The 22217-nt window shown below is 29.9% G+C and overlaps 1 protein-coding gene across 3 annotated transcripts in view; it reads right to left on the bottom strand.

Annotated features, from left to right (window-relative positions):
* LOC144851133 (zinc finger homeobox protein 3-like) overlaps positions 1-22217 on the bottom strand; it is an 84564-nt gene that overhangs the window by 12130 nt on the left and 50217 nt on the right. For all 3 annotated transcript variants that reach the window (XM_078708675.1, XM_078708676.1, XM_078708677.1), the window contains one exon: positions 8866-8917. The gene's annotated coding sequence lies outside the window, so the exon portion shown is untranslated. The remainder of the gene's footprint in view (positions 1-8865; positions 8918-22217) is intronic.

Genomic DNA, 22217 nt, shown 5'->3' with positions numbered 1-22217 from the left:
CATTAATAAATATTCTTGTGTGTTAGGGTTAATGAGAAACATGGTTTTATAATAGCTGGCCTTTTATTATTCTTCTATCAACACAGAAAGGAACAAAACAATACATAAAAAAAAAAGATGTTATATAAATATAATAATATAAAGTAATCGTACTTCTTGAAAAATGAACATTGAATGAGCAGCAATGTGGGACCAAAAAGTGCAATAAAATAATCTCCTAAATTAAATTGAGGAAAGAATTCCTTACAGTTGTTTTTAAGGTAGTGATTTAAAAAACAAAAATTGTTCTTCTACCAACAAATCTATTGTATGTACCTAGAATCAAACAATTTCTATATATTTTTTGTTTGAAATTACAAATTTCATTTCAAATAAAATACATGTAGATGTAGAGGTATAGTAAATATGTTCCAAATTTACTAATAGCTTTCTTGATGGCCAAAAGCACTAAACATATATTAGCAATGCAAACTTAAGACGAGAAATATTCAATTCTCTTTAAACAGCAGCTATTTTTAAGTGTATCTGTTAATTAGGATCATTATTTCAATATAACAGAACATTAATAGCCTGGCCTAGCATTTTCTTCAAATATGCTTCTAATAGTGGCCGTGTAAGTTTAAGTTTTTTTTTTATTACTGTTCTAAATAAGAAGCAAATCATGATACAATAATTAACTTAACAATATATTCTCTTATCAACCCAAATGAAAATTACAGACAATGCTGTGGGTATCAGTGACTGGATCTCAATGGAGATATAAATAAAATAAGCACTGAAAAATGACAATGCTGTGGGTATGGAGATACAAATAAAATAAGCACTGAAAAATGACAATGCTGTGGGTATCAGCGACTAGATCTCAATGGAGATATAAATAAAATAAGCACTGAAAGATGACAATGCTGTGGGTATCAGTGTCTGGATTTCAATGGAGATACAAATAAAATAAGCAAAAAGCTAAATGAAAGTAAAGGTTTAAAAACAAAGTAATTCTAAGCTTTCAGAAAACATTCAGGGCTGTTCTTGTAGTAATACACAGTAATAAAGCCATGTACTTCAGAAACTAGTAATGTCTAAGGTTTTAAGTACAAACTTCCGACCAAGAAAGTATCCATCAAAACAACAGACACTGGTTTGCATTTTGTACATTCCTAATTAGTAGAATAACACAACAAATATTATAACATAGATCTCCATTTATGTCTGTAACCTATATACGGACATCACTAATGACTTGTTTTTTTTACTAATTTGCAACAAACAAAGATTAATCTAAACCTTCTACACATAATTAAATTAAATTCAGGCTTTTGTCTACTATTTACTGGCATACCAGCTATTTACTTACAGAAGTCCATACAACTTTTTATATAACTACATTACATTAATATAATATCATTGTTTTGTCATAGACAAAGGGAATGTTAAAACATATGGTTTAATATAGTACAAATATATATTTAAACTTTGAGAGGGCAACCAATCTGTGACAATGCTGTCATTTTTAAATTCAATTCAATTAACTTTATTGTCAAACTCATAAATGGCTTGAAACTTTGGCTGAAAGTACACACATTAAAATTGTCTAAAAACATTGTCGCACAAACAGTAAAAAAGAATAAAATCACATAAAACAGAGAACAAGATGTTATATAAAAAAGTTAAAAGAGGACACAAAAAGTACAAATTGAGTTAAAAATACAGATTTAAAATACTTATTGCAGTTATCGTTTCCACCTTAAATTAAAATGCCTCATAGATAATCATACAGTATAAATTTATGTGAAAATATATTTTCTAGTCAGGAGGATTGGTTTCACTTCATTCGTTTCAAGATATATTTTATATCTATCAAATTAATTCTAAAACAATCAAAATATTAATAGAAATGTATGTAAACATTTGTTGAATTTTTATACTTACATTCTATAATCGATTTATGATACAATACACTCTTTTGAATGATAATTAGGTTTCATAGATCAATATAAATATAATGTGAATAAACCTAGTAAATTTATATTTCACAATTTTCAATGCCATTTATACCAAGATACATAATTCTATGTAGACACTATTCAAAATCCAAAGAAAATGCCTAAAAATATTTTTAAAATAAAATACCACATCTTATCTTTGAACGCTGCCAACCACAAATGTTAATATCCTACCGGTTAATGAAAAGATTACAATCAAATTTATCTCCATCTGACCCTTCCGGAATATCAAAATAGGCGAGCAGAATATGATGCAGTATCCATGGTAACAGTTTACCTCTAGATGACCTGACAATAAATGGAAAGAAGCCAGGTATCCTAACACCTTCCTAGCTGTCCAAAGAACGAATGAAGAAATTGTGTACCATCATTAGATAATCTTCCATATTACAAATGCTGATTAGAGGCCACAGATTGGTTGTCTTAAACATTTATAAGGATCCCTTAATTGATTCGCAAGGTCTATTCAACGAGAGTGAATCGTCATACGCCACATCTATTGTGTGAAGTCAAACAATTACGGGCAGTACCTTCCACCGTGCCTCACTATCTGTATTATAATGAAGAGCATGAAACAAAAGGCAGACGAGTGTACGCAGGCTGCCGTGCATAAGACCATACAGTCAAGGGGTAAGAAAGGCTACATCGGAGAACAATAGAACCCATCTGTCCTTTGAATTTTACTTTATAATAAGCCTTTGACTAATACAGTCTGGAAATCTGTATTTTGTTTCATAATGGTAGTTTGTAGTAGTGCAGGTAAATACTCCTTTAAGTTACCTCCTAAGGAAGATATTACTTTTAGAGATTACCTCGACATACATCCAATATGAGCTAATATTATTATCAATGTGTTAAGGTCTTCATTTGCATTTTAATGGCCGAGTACTTCCTTCAAATTGCTTACGTTCACTAGACCATTCGTGTAATTAAGGTGTTATGCTAATCGCTAATGAGTAAATGCGTCTTAAAACTGTATGCAAGCAAATGTGCTAAAGCAATTCCATATAAGGACATTAAGTAGGCAATTAACAAGGCAACACATTATGTACGTTCCTACTTCACTACTTCGCGAAAAAGTCTACCATTTCATTTGGCAAAATTGAATCTTTGCCAAAAGATAAGATAAGATGTTTTTAATCGTATTTTCCAAGGCCGTTGCAGTAGTTTTAATCCTGTTTTGTGAACTGCAATAATCACTAGGTTAGGCCGAGTTTGACAAGGGAATCATCATGATTATCAGCAGTAGAAACAGCATCAAACATCTATAAGGTCAAGGTAATATAGATACCTAGTCTGGGCTTAATAAAGAATCATAAGAATTAGTTCTACAACAGTTAATACAAGCAGTTTCGCCCACGGATTATATTACCTCATTATATGATTATCATTTCTTTGTTTTATGATATGCATGTAAAGACAAAAATATTTTCTACATTAAAAAATATATATATATTTGATATACTGGTATATATTTAAAACATCAAAACAATCAAATATTTTTTGTATTGCTAAAGAGAAAGAAACAGCACAGATGAGCTGCTACAATCAGCTACAATTTAGTGTATAATTATAATTGTTTTATATATTATAAATTGTTTTATTCATCAAATACTTGTTGAATTATTATATAATATATTCATATTGGTTAGAAGAATTGATAGTTATTGCAACTTAATTAATTTAAATATTAATATAATGTAAACTCTATTATAACACACAGTGATACACCTATATATCGGCAAATTAAGTCATTATAAATGGTCAAGACATTTCTAAAAACACCAAGAACCATATCAAAGTATATTCCATTTTACTAGTGTAATTTTAGCGATAGATTTTGCACAAACAATAATTAATGATCAACCATTATCATCATTAGATTGAAGTTAATTTAATTAACATCTAAAATATTCATCAATTCTAATCATCCTGGGCTGTTAATTAAATTCCCTGTTGGGTCAATAGCAGACATAAATGACAACAACACTGACCAGTCCAAACCAATTAAATAAGACCTTGATACAGTTAGTTTAGTGACCAATAGATTATTTTGTCAATAAACTGACCACTTCTGTGTTCTGAAACATCATTGGTCAACTGTGTAATTGTAACTGGCCAAGCATGACCTGGGTAAAAATAGAGATTCTATGTTTATTTAGGTTCGATTGGTCAATGTGTAATTGGAACTGTTCAAGCATGACCTGATAACCCAAAATAGAGATTTAGTGTTTGTCTGGATTCTATTGGTCAACAGTAAATTGGGACTGGTCAAGCATGACCTGGATCAGATAAAGATTTTATCTAATAAAGTGATTGTTTGGATTCAATATGATTGATTGATATATATTTAATTGACAGAAGCTTGAGAACGATATCAACCAAGAAAGGTGCTTATCAATTTCATACTGATTTAGGGCTTTTAAAAATGATTCCTAATGCTACCTTATTTTACCTCATTGCTAATACTCTTTTTTGTTATAAATATTAGCTATATACCCACACACAAAGTCAGGACCTATCTCAGCATTTAAACCTTTACTTCCTAAGTATGTCAGACACCATTAAGGTGTTCACACTTGTACAAAGCTAGTAGCTTGACCTAAAAAGCCCTCTTAGGCTAGCAACTTGGCCAGTGACTTGCCTGCAGCTGTCCTAGGATATGCAGCACCCTGGTCAGGGAATGCAGGCTGCCCGCAGAGATGTTAACCGTTCACCCGACATTGATACAAGCCTAGAGGAAATGGAGAATAGTTTCACAGCATCCCACGTACCATCCATGGAGCGACGATCTGGTTGCTCTTCTAAAATGCCAGTACGCTTAAGCACCTGGTTTGTTACGGTACAAATTTAGCGCACAACACGATATTATCTCAAACCGAGCGTGCCAACACGTCATACTGCCCCCAGTGTTGGGCATTAAGTAAATATGGCCATTAATATATAGTTCTTGGAGTTTGTCATTATCTATACCTTTATCTGGTCATACAACTGACAATTCTATCACAATAGGGGCCTATTACAATCCACAGATGAAGTGCAATGAAGATTGTCACATAGTAAAGTCTGTATGTACAAAAATAGCCTTCTAAATATAACACTACAAGCTTTGGCTTTGACTCAAAGTGGCTGCATTTGGAAAACCCATTCACAGAAAACAGATGCATTGATTGGCTATATTATTATTATTGGTATATTTCATACATAATTTTAAAGTAAAATAATGTTAAAAGTGAGTGATGATATTTAACATGATGTTGTTAATTTGGCCAAATTGGACACTATTATGTTTTTTCCAAAATATTTTTATAATCATTCTAATTTTTACGACATGTTGGAGAAATTTCATTTGCTTCCTGATATTAAATAGAAATTTCAAATATCATCAAATATTAATTTAAACAATACCGTGTAACAAAAGATTATATTACAGTACTACAAAATATTCTTAATTATTTCAGTACCCGTTGGTTTAATAACCATACAATTTTATACATAAATTAAATTAATTATGAAGCATTTTGAACCCAGGCAGATTACAAAAGAATAGTCTTTTAACAATATACACCGGTTGCAATTTGCATAAATTAAATCCAGATCAATACAATAATGTAAATATGGAATAATAATTAGAGAGAAGCTTTGTATGAATTTGTCAACATTATTCTACTGAAGTTACTGCAGTAATGTAAAACAAACCAATGGGTATAGTTTATAATCTAAATTTCAAAATGCTATTAACCATCAGTCAGTCTGTCCATCAGTCTGTCCGTCCATCCATCAATCAATCAATCAGTTAATAAACCCATCAATCAAAAGTCCATTATCGTTATCAATTTGAATCACATAATTTGGAAAAGACAGAACTATTAAAGCAATTTAGAGGCGTACCCAGAATTTGAAAGGATAAAGTGCTTACTAATAATACCACACTTACAATGATTGGTGTATTTAAAGTACAGATGATTTTCTGCAACAATTTCTGAAGCAATATGATTTGAGCATAATTTAAATTTTAACTGTTGCTGTGAAACTAAATTATAAAATTTTGGGTTGACAGCCAAAATACAGTGGGTGACCTACACAATAGTATAACATTTTTTTAAAATAATTCAATATTAAATGAAGCATGTAATAAATTAAAACATGGTTTTTGCTAACTGCACAAACTAAGTATGAATCCATTTTGTTTGACTGCAAGTGGACCATAAGCAATGTGTTTCTTTTAGGCTAGGACGTTACAGGCTATGAAAATTGAAATGGCTAATACAGTAAGCTATGAGGTACGTTGTCGATACTATGAATGGTCTAATTTTAAGCACAGCCATGGATAAAGCTTTAATAGAGGAAGTGAATAATTTGTCAATATGCTTGCTTAGAAAACTTGATTTACTTTATCTTAAATCTTATGCTTTAACAAGGTTCCATCAACACAAGTGACAAGTAATCGGTCATGTGCCTGCCGACACAAATCACAGGTTCTAGTCTCTATTCTATCAACACTGGTGGATAACCGGGTTTCCAGTCAAAGCACCTGGCCTCATAATCTGAGGATCAGAAGTTCTAGTCTGATGACACATTACTTCATAATATGGTGGTTTTAATAAAAAAAATGAATCCCTAGCGAGTTTAAATATCACGCTGTCTGGCGTGTGCACTTGAACTTATTCGGTCGCTATTTATACTGGGTGGTCTCACAGAGGCCCCAGTTGTGATCAGTAGCTGTGGGTGACAGTGGCTGTGTGTGGGCTAGTACACCGGGGTAACCCCTACTCGTCTCGAAAGATGTACTAGGTTCTTTAAAGTGCACATGAGTTAGATGTATGTGTACACTGGACCTACGGTTCATAGTCCTTATCTGATTAGATTAGCAATAAAAGACTTTAAATGTTGTTTAGTCGTACCGACGGACAAATGCGAACATTTAAAATTTAGTCATATTCAAAGAAAAAACGGATTAATCCACAGTGAGGATATACATGGGCTTAGTGGCTATAACAAGGTGGGCCTATAATAGGATAATCGTATTGCTATAGTAGTTATGACATTTACAAAGTTTGTTTTTTTCGTCATTTGATATCGGAAGTGATTTTATGTTGTTTATTAATTTTAACAGTTTTTACTGCTTTAAGACAAAAACTAACTCCCCAATGAGTGGAAGTGGTTTTGTGTATACCTAGTGACTAACAATTCTAGGGAGAAACAAATATTATATCAAGTAAACAAAAAAAACTTTCTTTCTCATTGGCCAACTCAAAGAGAGAGAAAAAAAAGATACAGACAATAAAAATAATACACCATAGAGCTACTTATTATATCTGCATATTAATTATAACTAAGATAAATGAAAGTAACATGCTAGATAGCATAAGCAACTCGGCAATTAATTAGTTAATTCATTAAAAGTAGTCAACATTAAATTAAATCAATCTTTTTAATTAACGCTAAAGTTGCCAATGAGACTACTTGATTACAACAATATACAACTGGTGCTGCAGTAAATATTTACATAAACTAAAATGGTCATTTGTAAGGAATTAAATCAATTGGTCACATATTGATAAAACATGTTAATTAAAGTTGTTAACATATGCTGACTAGCTTCAGTGACCATTAATGAACAACTCAAATTATAACGAGAAATAGAGATATTATTATATATTATATCTATTGACATTTATAAACATCATTTAATAATTAGGATGTAAAAATAAAATTGAAAATGATCAAAATCAAAAGCTAAATCTCTGTACTGTATCTATAAATTATCCAGTATCGTAGGCAAATTCTGTAAACAGTGTAACATATTGATTTGAATAAGATATAAATAATCAAATAAAATAGTTGTTGATAGATGGGACATATGTTAACTATATACCTGACAACATAATCATAAATATATATTACTGCCATGACAAATTAATGAAACAATAGATAAAGATGGACACAAAATGGTTGTTGAAAGATGGACACAAAATTGTGGAGAACATTTAAATGTCTGTCTTCACTATCGGTGGTCTAGGCTTCTGCATGAAAGGTGATTGAATTGATTAAGAACTGAGGGATCTCAACAAAAGGAGGGACACAAGCCAGGAAGGAAGCATGATCAATAGAGAGTCTACATCGTCTTGGGACATCCACGTTAAAATTATACAAGCGAGCCTACCAAATCTAAACCACTCAAGGTCTTGTACAACCAGGTCGAGGTGCATTAATCAATACGCGATGCATGTGACTCAACAAGTACGAGTTTAACACTATGTACAATAACAAAACACTAACCAAATGAGTCGCATATTTTTTCACCATCATTAAACACTCTCGGATTATCAGGAGTCGATATCTAAAGATATTTAGTAAATTACTTTTTAATCACCTTTTGGTGATTAATGCTTCGTTTTTCCCAAACACATTCTTTTAACGACTTTTAACCTATAAGGATGAATCTAAGGCCGATCAAGTGGAACTGAAGATAATACAAAACAAAAGTCTTTCACAAAAAGTCATTAAATTTATACCATATATTTTATTATCTAAAACATACCATAAACCTAGTTAAAACTCTTCTCAATTTCAAACAAAACATATTACTTGTTACTTTAAAAAAAAAGCTTTGAATAAAAGGTAAACTCAAAATTTTATATTTAGGAATTTAGCCCACCTAAAATTACTCATGATGATTTGAAAATGTTTACAGACCATGAGAATTGAACCCAGAGTCCTAGGAAAACCGAGGAAAATCTACAGCAACACTAATAAAACCAAGTATTTGTTTCTACTTTCAATACATAACCATGTATTTTGAGAGATGTTTTGTTTAAATTTATTAATGAAGGACCTCATAGTAAAATACATTTCAACATACCTTTCCATTGTTTGATCAAATTCCACTGTTATATCCAGTTATTGTAAAGAATCTGCAAAACATAATGATAAAGCAAAAGTTGAATAAAGAGAATCCACCAACATACACCTACACTCCACAAAGACTAAAACAACTATAACAAAATATCACCTGAAAGGTATCAAGATTTATGAATAATGATAACATTAAAAAAATCCAAATCTTTGTAAGGAAATACAGCATGTTCCCATAAACATCCCGCGGGGATATCAGACCAACGACGTTCTCACATGACAAACATGTACCCTCTGATTCACTGGATTAAAGTAAATTTACATATATTAGCATAATTAGCGATCCCTGGAAGATCTTAGGGTTTGGGTTTGACAACTTACTGTGAAAATCTAGCTCCCTTAACAGTTAATTTAATGACTAATACGAATAATAGAAAACTTTCTGTTTCGTGGGACACCATTTGTGTATAATCAACAACACTTACAAAAAAAATTATGAAATTTAGAAACAGCTGCAAATAAAAGCTACAATTACAAACAAATATTTTATTTCAAAAAATAGCAACAATACATAAATACATAAATATTAATTAGCAGCAACACAAAAAGTTAAAAAAATAATTTGTATAATTAATCCAATTTGTAACGCATTGGCGTAATAACATGAAGAATTTGAGTCTTGGTCAGGATAACTTATATTTAAATACTTTTCACTGGGTGCTTTAGAATTTCTCTCTTTTCATTATAATTTATCAAAATAAAACGTCTGTGACACGCAAGTTATTCGTCATAATTATAATTTTATTCATTTTTCTTTTGGTAATGGAGATCATTATTTGTGATAATATTTTACTTTGTCTTTTAGTATAATGCATTTATTACAACAAAGCAAGACTGGCATAAGAAAGCCTAAAATAATACCGTTAATTGAACTAACATCTATAGAATATACAATTTCCGATGGAAAGATCGATATGTCATGTTTCTTTGACATTCATCATAAACAATAAATTAGAAAAACGAAAGAAAGCTACTAAAATCAATTTTACATAATTCATAATAATTATAATAATGCTTTTGAAATTAAAGTTTTGAATAACTGTTGTATTGTAATTATATGTTAATTAATCATAGACTTAATTCATTGTTAATAAAAGTAACTATATTTGCATTTTATTTCACAATTTTCAATCAATATTATTATGTATACAAGACCTATTTAGGTAAAAACGTTTGAAAATGAATAATAAAATGTGAATATTTTACCATTTTGAAGTTTTATATATCACAAAACCTTGCGTAAAAAGGGAAACATCAAACCTATAGTTTTTTGTAAGCCCTTTTTTCTCTTATTTCCGGAGGTCTACTTTTTAAAAATAAAATAATAACTTAGTTGTGACTTATTCTATTCTCTTATTTACATATATCAAACTGTTTTGTCATATTATCATTTTTATTATACAAAATATGTGGTTGGTGATTATTTTCTGTCAGTAATCAAATTGTAGTCTATCTAGACAATTTGAAAAAAAAGAAAGAAAATTAAGTTGTCCCAACAGTGAAATCAACACTGGTTTTCACACAAATTTTAATCAGTATTTGTCTACAAGAATATTTATAAAGGAACAATACGTCTCTCTAAGGTAATAACTTACTGCGATATCTTTACAGTAAATCGTAAAAGTTGTCTTTAGAAAAGTTACATAATCATCTGAGAACATCACACAAAAACATTCTATTACATTTTGTATGTTCGAAACTTTGTAATTGGTAAATTTTATCTCCTGAAACATTTTATAACTTTTATTGAATTCTAATATAATCCTCTTAATTTATTTGTACTTTTTGTTTTCAGTATGGGGATATTTTTTTTGGTGATAAATCGTGATTATCTTGTGTTCGTGTGCTTGTCCTTGCTCCTCACATTGCTGGATTTGATTTGAATAATAAAAAACCGGACAAAATATTATTTTAGATTATATTTCTCATAAATATATAGATATTGCAATTGTGTTTAACAACAAAAATATAGACATTATAATTATACTGGAAAGTTACAGTTTTTGTTTTAACAAATGTTTAATGCAATTAAAACAAACGTTTTCACAAATCTTTCTAAAATTTGACACATGAACTAAGTGAGGTGAACACAATTGGTTCCGCTGCACAAAACAACTTCCCCAACAAGTTGCTTTCCTCTCGCAAGAGACACAAAAAGATCGCAGAAGGAAAAGTATCTTACAAAGTGTATTTTGGCTGGATAGGTTTCGCAGACAAGCGTACTGGCTACCTGCCAACAATTTAACTTTTTGTTAAATAGCAGAACAAGACGAGTAATTGGCGAAGGAAAGAAAGATTTTAAATCACGGTGATGAGTAATCGAACATTAAGTCGTTTGATCAGAATAATCAAATTATGGAGATAAAAGATGACAAGTCTTGAAACAGTAAAAGACAAGAGGGAAAAGAAAGACCTAGATTTAAACTTTATTTTATTTCGTAAATTAACCAGAAAAAAAGTTAGTTACTATTACTACATGTGAGTCAACCTGTTGTCTTGTACAAGACTCGCATCAACCATGTATTATATTATCAAACATTATTTACTGAAAGAGAGAACAAATCCGACAGAAATGGTCTGTTATCAACCTTTACATTTACATTAATCAGTATTACAAACATGGAGAGAAAACAAATTACTACATTGTGAAAACCAAACAGAAAATGGCCTATTGGCATTTCTCTACAGAATATGTATAAGTGTCGTCGAATCAAAGCACATCATGAATCATGAAATTATTATACACAATAAATATTTTGTTAAAATGTAGGCTGCAACTGACAAATATAAACGTAGCAATTTAGCTAAATTACAATAAAAAAGACATTTTGATTAGAAAAAATGTACCCAGGTTATTTTCAGCTTTGATTGGAGAAACAAAGCTATAGATTTATTACATACTTTAGCTTAAATTACAACATTTTGCAATCAACATTTCGCTGCAAAGGTTGTTAGCAATTTGCGTTACCCAGGAATTATTTCATTACAAAAAAAATGCGTTTTCAAAATTAGAGAGAGAGATAAGACCTAGATTTATACTCTATTTCAGCTCAAATTACAATTATTTTAAAATTAACATGTTATTTCAACGCTAATATTTTTATTGTAGATTTGTACCCAGGGAACGCGGTGATTTCATTCGAGTTTTGTCTTTGCGTTTTTAAGTACTTCAGCTGTCATTCGCAAACAATGCCATAACTAACAACTGACCAGCATAAAAACAACTAATTTGGCCTATGAAATGTTAAAACTCCAATCAGCTGAACTGATACAATGATCAGCGATGATTTTTATGTCAACACGTAGAATCCAATTAACATAGAGGGCGTGCTTTGATATTTAGTTTCACAAACGAATTACGCAATCAGTAAGATGAAGCTGTCGAATATTTCACATCAGTGGAGAAAAACTTGACAAATACGCAACGACATATATAGTCGTCATATGCACAATATTTAGTTACTTAAAGCATCTCAAATTTTCCATCCTTCATCACGTAAATATTCAAAGTATATTAGAAAATTATCTACATTAATGAAGATTTGATGCAATTTATCTCTACACACTTTTTACATTTCAGCTAATTATATTCTCCACATTAGCATAACACATTCATTTTGAAAAAATATGCGATTGAACGAAACCATGCTATGAGTGTAATTAATACAGAGAATTAAAACACACACAAGAGCATACTATTAATTTATGCCATCTGGTATACGATGTATTGATACTTCTGTTAATTGAGAAAACCAAGCCTATCGTTTATGAACAAATAACAATGCCTTGTCTTTACACAATAAGAAGGCAATTTGATGGTAAAAATAAACTAAACTCCGGTTTCGGGTTGCTTTTAAATACCATCTGTTTAATACGTTAAACGCAGGTTATGTCGGAGATGAGCAATAGGCAATGTTCTTTAATTATTTAGCTGATTTCCTTATAAAACAAAGCACTCTTTAACAACTTACAATTCCCAGAGGCAAACACATACAAAAAATGAATCCATGTAATATAATAATTATAACAAAATATTGTCATTAAAATTAATAATTTAAAATATTATTCTACTGTATTTGTCATATTGTTTTATAAATATCCTGTTATATATTCATATACTTATTTTTAGCAACTCATAAGCAAAAATTATGATTTTCATTTTATTAAATTTAAATCATTATGGAGAGACATACAGTAGGTAACATAGTATTAAGTTGTTGTTAATTAGCAGTCGTATTGTAATTAAACTAAAAATCAACTTCTCAACAAACAATGTATGGTGAAATATATAAAATATGTTCAGTATTTAATACCAAAATATATTGTATTATACGTCAGTTTAAATAATAAAATATCTTTTACATTATTCTATTTTTAATATTATTTTGTCATTACTGAATTTATCAAAATAGGTTTTCGACTACTTTCATATTTTATTTTTATCGATTCAAAATACTAAATAGTAAATATATACACACGTCCTCCATTGACCCTATAAAGTTTGTAGCCACACAGACAAAAATCTGTATGTTTATATCCCAGTTTTTCCGCATACAAAAGACGAGATGTTAACCCTGTTTTGTTAAAAGAATGTCATGGTCGAATGGAGTTGAAATAGGTGACTCGAGGAAGTCATACAAGCATAGTTTTCCCGGTCACCCATCCACGAAAATACTTTCCCGATCTGTAAGTAGTCCCGGCCTTGACGACGGATCAACTGTGTGATGATCAGATATGAAATGCAATAACCTGTTTAAACAAGTGATGTCGCTTGTTCAACACAAGGAATACAAATACAATGTAATTGAAGGAATATCACTTTTCTGAATTCAAACTCATAATAATCAATAAAAACCTAATAATTTCAGCAACCAAATGAAGACATTTTCCAGAAAAGGAACTCATTGGCATAAATATATATGGGAAGTATTAAAATTAAAATGAAATTTTACCAGCAAGAGAATTTTCCCTAATTAGCTAAAATTCATGATAAGCTGATAACTAAATATTCTCATGCATCTCATAGACCTGATCATTTAAAAGATGAAAGTAATCTGTTAACAGCTCTAAATGTTTTTATCATTAAAACCCAATGTTTTCATGGTGCTATTTTAATAGGTAATCCTTACGTGCTTTAATAAGTTTCTTTTTTTTTTAACTCACAAAAAGAATTGGTTGTTTTACGTATCAAGTGATAATAATTCCCATATTAAATCGTAAATGTTATGTATGAATGTTCACCTTTAAACCCTCGTAAAGATTTCTTTTAAAAATTAAAGAATAATTATCTAAATATTCCAAAAATATTATTAATCCTGACAATAAAGTACTAATTTATTTTAAATTAAAAATTTAATTAATTTTCATCCTAAGAAAAATTAATCCAATGATTATAAAAAATACAATGTAATTAATAATTTTTGAAATTATTTATCAAGGATTAATTTCTAATGTATAAATCATAAAATTGCCAAGAATCGATAATTAATTTATGCGTGAATTTCAACAAAAGCATGTTTAATTTGATTTGAAACCGCTTATTAATTATGAAACTACACACATTGTTCATTTTCTGATGTATACAATGACTGTTTGGCTTAACAAGACAAGAAACAGGAAGCAATCTAGAATGCATCGTACACACATCAAGACGTTCTCATCTGCAAGTTAAACCACTTGTTGTATGGTTTCGATATGCTGAAAATACTAATACAATGCCACGGAATAACAAATATATACAGTAATATGTCATAAAAAAATCCATCAAAATATGACAAGGTTAACTATGATTGGACATTGCAGAATAGTTTACTTTATCTAAGTATGGCGTGGGTTTGCGAAGATCTATTCGATGGCGGCCCGACAAACACTAGTTCAATAGAAAATTGATATCACTTTTTGAGTACTTACCAATAACCATGTTTGCTCCAGAAAAAAAATTAACATTACCCTCACTACATGATTAATTTAGCTCTAACAAACCTTAATGACAAATTTTCTTTAAAATACTGTATATCCAAAATATTAAATGTTAGAAAAAAATGAAATATAATACCTGTGTTTGTAGAAAATTGTTCTTAAATCGACTAATTTCTTGCGAATGTCGTAGAATTCCATAGAAGCCGTTTAACAAAAATGAACTTAATTGTTGGCTATATTACTAAGCTGTGCGAATTAATACCAAGGACAACATCATTTATTGTCTAGCAGACGTTTCATTGGATGGAAAAAATATGCATATCAAATACACGGACATTTTTCTTTTCACCTTATTAATTGCAATTTTAACTTGAGTGTAAGTGTGTGCTATGTGTAAAGAAGACGTATGTATCTCTCACATGCATTCATTTTAATTATTCCGTTTACACAATCAGATCCCCTTTTGTCTGAAACGATTCTCAATGTTTTCTATTTTCACAGTATTGCTGAAGAATATGAATAAATTTCCTATTTTTAATTAATGTGAAGATGATAATCTAAGAATTGCAAGTATAAATTTCATTAAAATCTTTTGTCAATATGCATTCATTAATCAAAATTATAATTCTTTGTTTTTAATGTGACTTATTAAAAGAGATTATCATAATTCTACATAATTTTATAATAATATTGTAACAAAATTAAATCATTTCTTTTATAATTTATTAATTTCTTAACATTAAACTCATCTTATCCTATTATTTATTCATAGTTTTAATTACTAAAGGAAAAGATTTACATAACAAATAATTTGCAAAGGAAATCTGCTATAGAGTGAAGAAAGCCAACCCTGAACTTGGGTAGATGTTGTTGTAGCAATATAGGTAGAACTTACAACCTCTACAAGTAGCAGCAGCAAGATTATAGAAACAGCTTTCTTTTAGTAGAACTTACAACCACTACAAGCAGTAGCAGCAATATTAGTAGAAAGAGCTTTTAGTAGAATTTACAACCACCACAAGTAGTAGCAGCAAGATTATAGAAACAGTTTTTTGTAGTAGAACTTACAACCACTATAAGTAGTAGCAGCAATATTAGTAGAAAGAGCTTTTAGTAGAACTTACAACCACTAAAAGTAGTAGCAGCAAGATTAGAAGAAAAAAGCTTTTAGTAGAACTTACAACCACTACAAGTAGCAGCAGCAATATTAATAGAAACAGCTATTAGTAGAATCAATTAGTACAAGTAGTATTATAACACTTTGTAGTTGTAAATACTGCTTAATATTCTATTGTATTAGTGAAGGATATACCAATTATAAAGATGTTATCTTCACAGAGTAATTAAAAACAGAAGACATTGAGCATAACAAAAACAAGTAATTATCCTTGTTTTTCACCCTTTCCATTAAATGTCCTGATCGGGTCAGTTAAACGGTCAAACTCATAAACTATTGTAGATTACATAATCGCATTGATTTCTCCCACTTTAATCAATCTCAAAATGTTAGATCAAGCACTTGATCACCATGGAACAATTCTTTTAGAATCTCTGATTAACAACAACAGTCTATGAAGCTGCATCTAATTCTTTGTCTCCAACTCTACATTGTTATGTAAATGATAAAATACAATAACTGTCACTAAGGTAATTAATAGACCTTGCTTGTTTTGTCTATTCAGTTTTGACAAAAAAAAATGTAATATACAATTTTTAGGAACAAAAGTAGTCATTTTATTTTTTCTGTAGCTTTTATAAGCAATATAGATTAGTTTCATATTTATTACAATATTGTATTGTTAATATAGTTGTGTTCAATAACAATATCAATGAAAAAATAAAAAAAAATACTGCACTAATGCGAAACGACCATATTTTCTCATTAATGGCAGAATTGTTTTTATAAATTGGAAAGGGAAAACATTGGATGAACCTCAAAAATAACATGGCAACCTTTATAATATGTATTATAAAATGTTTTTCAATTTTGTGTAAAATTAATTGATCTTTTTATTATTATCCAGAAATATTTTATTGTTTTAAACTTATTTAAAAATAAATTAAATGTATATAAAAACTAGAAACATTTTTCTAGTGAAAATGGATATATTATTAAGTATAGCTTCAAAGTTTCTTCCTTAAGAAGTTAAATTTAGTGGATACAAGGTACACTTTTCTATGAAATATTTTTCATAAAGTATAGTGTAATATATAAAACAGTAAACTCTCTAAATACCGGTCAATTTTGGGCTGGTCTAATTCATTAAGTCTGGTATTCAGAATGTGTTTTTAATGGTAAAAATAAGTTTGGGGAATGTTTCCGGTTTTCAGAGAGTCCGTTTTTTTTTTACAGTAGTTGACAATATATGTTATTTTGATTAACGATTTTCCTTTAAAAGTTGACCTACACAAGTTAAATATAGTCACAGTTGCTATCTTATCTTAAACGTAATACATGTGGGGTATGCATAGGGTCAGGTGCATTGTCAGAGTTCACGCTCTGGTGAAGAGTAGCGGCTTCTCATTTACTTCATCTCAAAGTGGGATTTAAATTTGAATATCATTTCTTAATCCGACAGTCTTGAAGTTATTAACATCGAATCTGCAGCGTAAGTCTCTAGATCTGTAAAAGCTTCGACGAGCGAACGCGACATCTTTTCATTAGCAAAAGATTTAGCCAGGACTCTCAACCTCCAGTAACCCACGAATCATATCTACCTAATTTCTTATCATTTTTATGATGATGATTCCATATAGTCTAGAGGGGAAAACAAGTAATTATAACATAACCATCTATTTTCAAGATTATTATCTTGCATCAAAGATTATATCAGTAAATAATGAAAAAACTATAAAAAGTCTACGGTATACTATCCACAAATTGTGTATGATATGATCATACAGTTTACTTTATTTGAACTGTTATTATTATACCCAAACATAATTAGATTAGCGAATGCAATTTATGATAAGAAAGACAACAGCACTGTCACATGTTTAACTTGTACGATGATTACAATTTTAGGCTTTGTCTCACCTACCTCGCTTGACTGACTAAGTTAAATAAAAGGTGATCCCAGTACTTTAGTACAACGCCAACTTTACATAGTTTTAGTTGAATGTATTCATAATTTTTAAAAAGAAACCTTTTTGTGTATAATTTATACTCTGGTACTTATTGTTCCTATGATGTATTCATTTCATTCATTACCCCACACTGGTGGCATTCTATTGTTACGAACAGACGAAAGTACTATCAACAGGCTTATTACTTTCTGCTAAATGGTTATTTTTAGAGGTGTTGACAATTTGAAAATTATAAAGGGTTGAATATGTTTTTGTAAAAACCTTATCCATGGGCCTTTTATCAATACATCAGAATGCCATAATAACTTTTGTATTTAATGGTAAGAACACTGTACTATGTTGTGTGAACAGTGAAGGTGAAAACTTCTGGAACTTTTACTGAGATTCGAACATCAACTCTTATACTTAATATACAGGCACGCTACAATTGAAACCACTAGGCTTCCATGGTATATTTTATAGTAATTGTATTTATTATATGTATATCAAACTAAAATCCCTAGCAACATGAATAGAAGGTTAATAAACCTTGCTTGCTACTCAATGATGACCTATTGTCCAAAGTATTATATAATATTAATAAATATTTCATTTTTTAGACAGATCAATCCTACTATAAAAACCTTGTCCAGCATTGTATTTTAAATATTTTGGGGTTTTAATCAAATAAAAGATTCTTTATTTACTACATATTAAATTGAATTAGCTGGGGTCTATAAAGTAAGAGGACTCTAACAGACATATCTCATATATTGTCATTTTTATGTTTTCTGAGAAAACATTATAGTCTGTTGCCAACAAATCACACAACAGTCGTGCATCAGAGCATGACACTATTGGCCTAATAGTTACAACTTCCACAACAGCGTTACCTGTTGTCATAGGTCAATTCAAATCAAATGCTGACCTCCGCCCTCAAGACGAACCAAAAGGTCACATGGTGTAGTGTTCTAAAGATGCTAACCTGCTGGAATGGCATGGACTTAACTTGGATATTATCTCCATGTGAGAAAGTCATAGAAAAAAACATTTCTTTCGTTAACTTTGGTAACATTATCCCCACAGCTAATGGGAAGGATATATGCTATAAGAGATGGCTTATCAAGATATTCAAACAAAACATAAATCAAAAAAAGAAGATGATAACATCATCAAACTTCACTTTTAATTTGACAATATTCTTCTAATCAATTTTCTATTAAACTCTTAAATTGGAAGAAAATTCAATTCAGAATCTTCTATCTTATTGAAAATAATTTTTACAGAAACCTGACTGTTTCTATTTCATTTATAAAATAAATTTTATTTGATTCAATCATAATTATAACAGATTTAGTTAAAATTATGTTTTTAGTATCTATTAACTTATTTATATTACTAACTTTTTTTAAAGTTCGATTTTTAGGTAAGCTAATTATGGTAAATATTGTTGTGTTATATATTAAAAGTCATCCTAAAAGTGTAATTATTTTTATTGTATTCTAGTACTAATTATTAATAATTATTTAATTACTAGCAACCAGAAAATAATAGCCCGAGTTCCCTATTTAGTCTTGCATATTATGGCAAATACAGAGTAAAATATTAAATTATAAAATTAAGATTTCCTTAAACAACCTTTTTTTAAATACTCAAATTAAAATTAAAACTAATTTCATGTGTTTTACACAACATTCATGTCATCACATTAAAATAGTAAATGGAGAAAGAAGTACAGAGGTTTAAATCAGATAAAAGTCTGTAATCTCGTCAATGAACAAGTTGCAATGATTTTATATCCACTGATAGTCGAGAAAGCCCCTCACAGGTATACTAACTGCGAAAGCAGCTCCTAGGTGTACTGGCTGTCAACTAATACTAAGAATTCATCCATTACTAGGCCTGACTGCTGCCGATAGCTAACCTATGCTGATAAAATAGGCCAGAAATGCCTGTATGTTTATGTACATTTACGCCAAGGAATGGCAAAGGTAAGGCATGCATCTGGTGTGTTGATACCGGAGGGCATCGAAGGGACTTCACACAAGGCCATGCTTAGAACAAGTCAATATGTACCATGGATTCTATATCGGTAACATCACTTATATACAAGGTAAAGATAATAGATTGTTTCAAAATTAATATTGATTATTAAACATGTCTATAAAGGAGTCTTAAAAATAGAAACATAAATTATAGAATTGTGTTGAACCAACTGATTTTAAAAGTAGATGAAAGAAGAATGTTTCAATAGTGAAAATAAAATAGTATTAACTAATTAGCAAGATTAAATTAGGTAGGTATATCATCACTATATAAAAACTTGGCAATCTGTAAAATAATTACTATTGAATTATTCACACATTTCAATATTGATAGATATTCTGAAAACAATAAATACATACAATTCAAACCTAAACAAAGAAAGTTTTATAGAACGAAAAAATAATACACCATTTAAGCTTACCAATTAGAAAGTCCATAGGAGAGCCCGGCCACTCAAGAGGCAAATACTGCTTTACTGCTAATAAAGTAATGTCTGTGGAATGTAAGCTGTCCCTCCTAATCAACAATTGCATATTAAATTTGAAACCCTGGCCAATTGGTGTCTTTCTAACTAAGGTCCCTGTGGATCGACACTCCGTTCTTTGATGAACAGCATTGGTAGAGGTCTAATTAACCTAGCTAACCCCAACAAGCCTCCTCTTAAACACTAAACGTTGATTCAGCTACAGAATTATTACCATCCCTGTGTTTTACCTTTTGCTCGCCCCATTTACCCTTGAACTGTTTTAAGTTTCTTGCAGATTTTAATGAGATCGCCAAAGGGGGTCTAATCAGTGAAACCAACGGCAGTAAAAATTCTCGGCGAATCTTTTAATACTCCTCACCTCTTAAGATAAATACCGACAAGAAAAAAAAAACCACTTGTTAAGGTTTTGCTATAACACAAGTGCGAGTAAATAATTAAATGAACACAATTATTTGTAATATTCCTAAGAGATCTGTTGGTTTCTGAACATACATATACATTACGGAGCTAACACTATGAAAATTAATTCTAGCCTCTGGAATAGATTAATGAAGCAACATGTTTGATGTATGCAAATGTACAAGTTCTGACAACTACAGGCTCAGCAGGCGCTAAACCTGATTGCATATCAAAATACTCCCTCTATGCGTTTAAATCCGTCATAAAAATAAGATCTGATTTTAATAAAATTATAATTCATTTAATTAAAGATGAAACAATGATTTGGTTTAATTCTTAATTAAAAATCTTTTGGTTGCTTAGTAAAAAAGAAATACTGTAACATTTCAAACAGGAAAAAGAGTTGATTGTATAAATATATGTAATTTCTATATAGTAGTATATTGTGTGTGAAAAGAAAAAATAAATTTAACTTAACAATTAAAAGTGGTACTTATTCACTTATATATTTTTACTTGACTAATAAAATAATTTTGAATTGAAAAAATTAGAAATATGTTATCATCAGATTTTGTCAAAATAATTTGTTTTCTTCTAAAATGCAAACCTATCAAAAGTTTAAGGTAATAAAACAAACATGCTATACAAAATCTTACAAAATTTCTTTGGTAATATCCACATAATTATTGTTTCAAATTCCTTTTCTGAAATTCACCTTTTTATTATGGACACAGTCTGTGTTACTCTGGCCTTGAAAATGAGTTTTGGTATCAAATTTTTAAAGCAATCTTCGCATTTAACCATCAAGTTGATTCAAGTTACGTATTTGGAATTAACCTAGGTGGGCTAGTAAGATTAAAATCTAGACATTAACTACTTCTTGTAATCTTAATAATATTTCTTCCCAAGTATAGTATTACTATTTTAAATTTATTTTGTGAAACTTTATTTTAGTATTTCTTTAATCAGGTTTATGATAATTTTAAATTTGAATAATAAAAGTATTTTTTTACAACAAGTTTGAAAAATGTTGAGGATATGATCACGTTACAGTGTACACTCACAACACAGTGTTTTAACGATTCTTCAATGTATGTATACAACTTTGTAATAAATCGGAAGAGATGTATGAACAACTATGCTTGATAGCTGTAACATACATACTGCCCTCTAGATTATATTGTAGGTTTGATGGTTTTACCTGATCAATGAGACTGTTTACTAAGGCTTGGATAATGTACTGTATTTAACACCAGGCTAGGAATTCTAACTCTGCTAAGCCACTGAAAACAGTGAATGTCGGTATATAGTGTGTACGCAATGAATATTCAACAACATTTAAACAGGTACAATGTGTAAGTGTAATACTAGAAGAAGGCTAT

Source organism: Antedon bifida, chromosome 8 (genome assembly GCF_963402885.1).
Source record: "Antedon bifida chromosome 8, ecAntBifi1.1, whole genome shotgun sequence".
In the NCBI taxonomy this organism is placed as follows: domain Eukaryota; kingdom Metazoa; phylum Echinodermata; class Crinoidea; order Comatulida; family Antedonidae; genus Antedon; species Antedon bifida.
The sequence above is the reverse complement of the archived record's forward strand: the minus strand, read 5'-3'. Positions and strand labels throughout refer to the sequence as shown.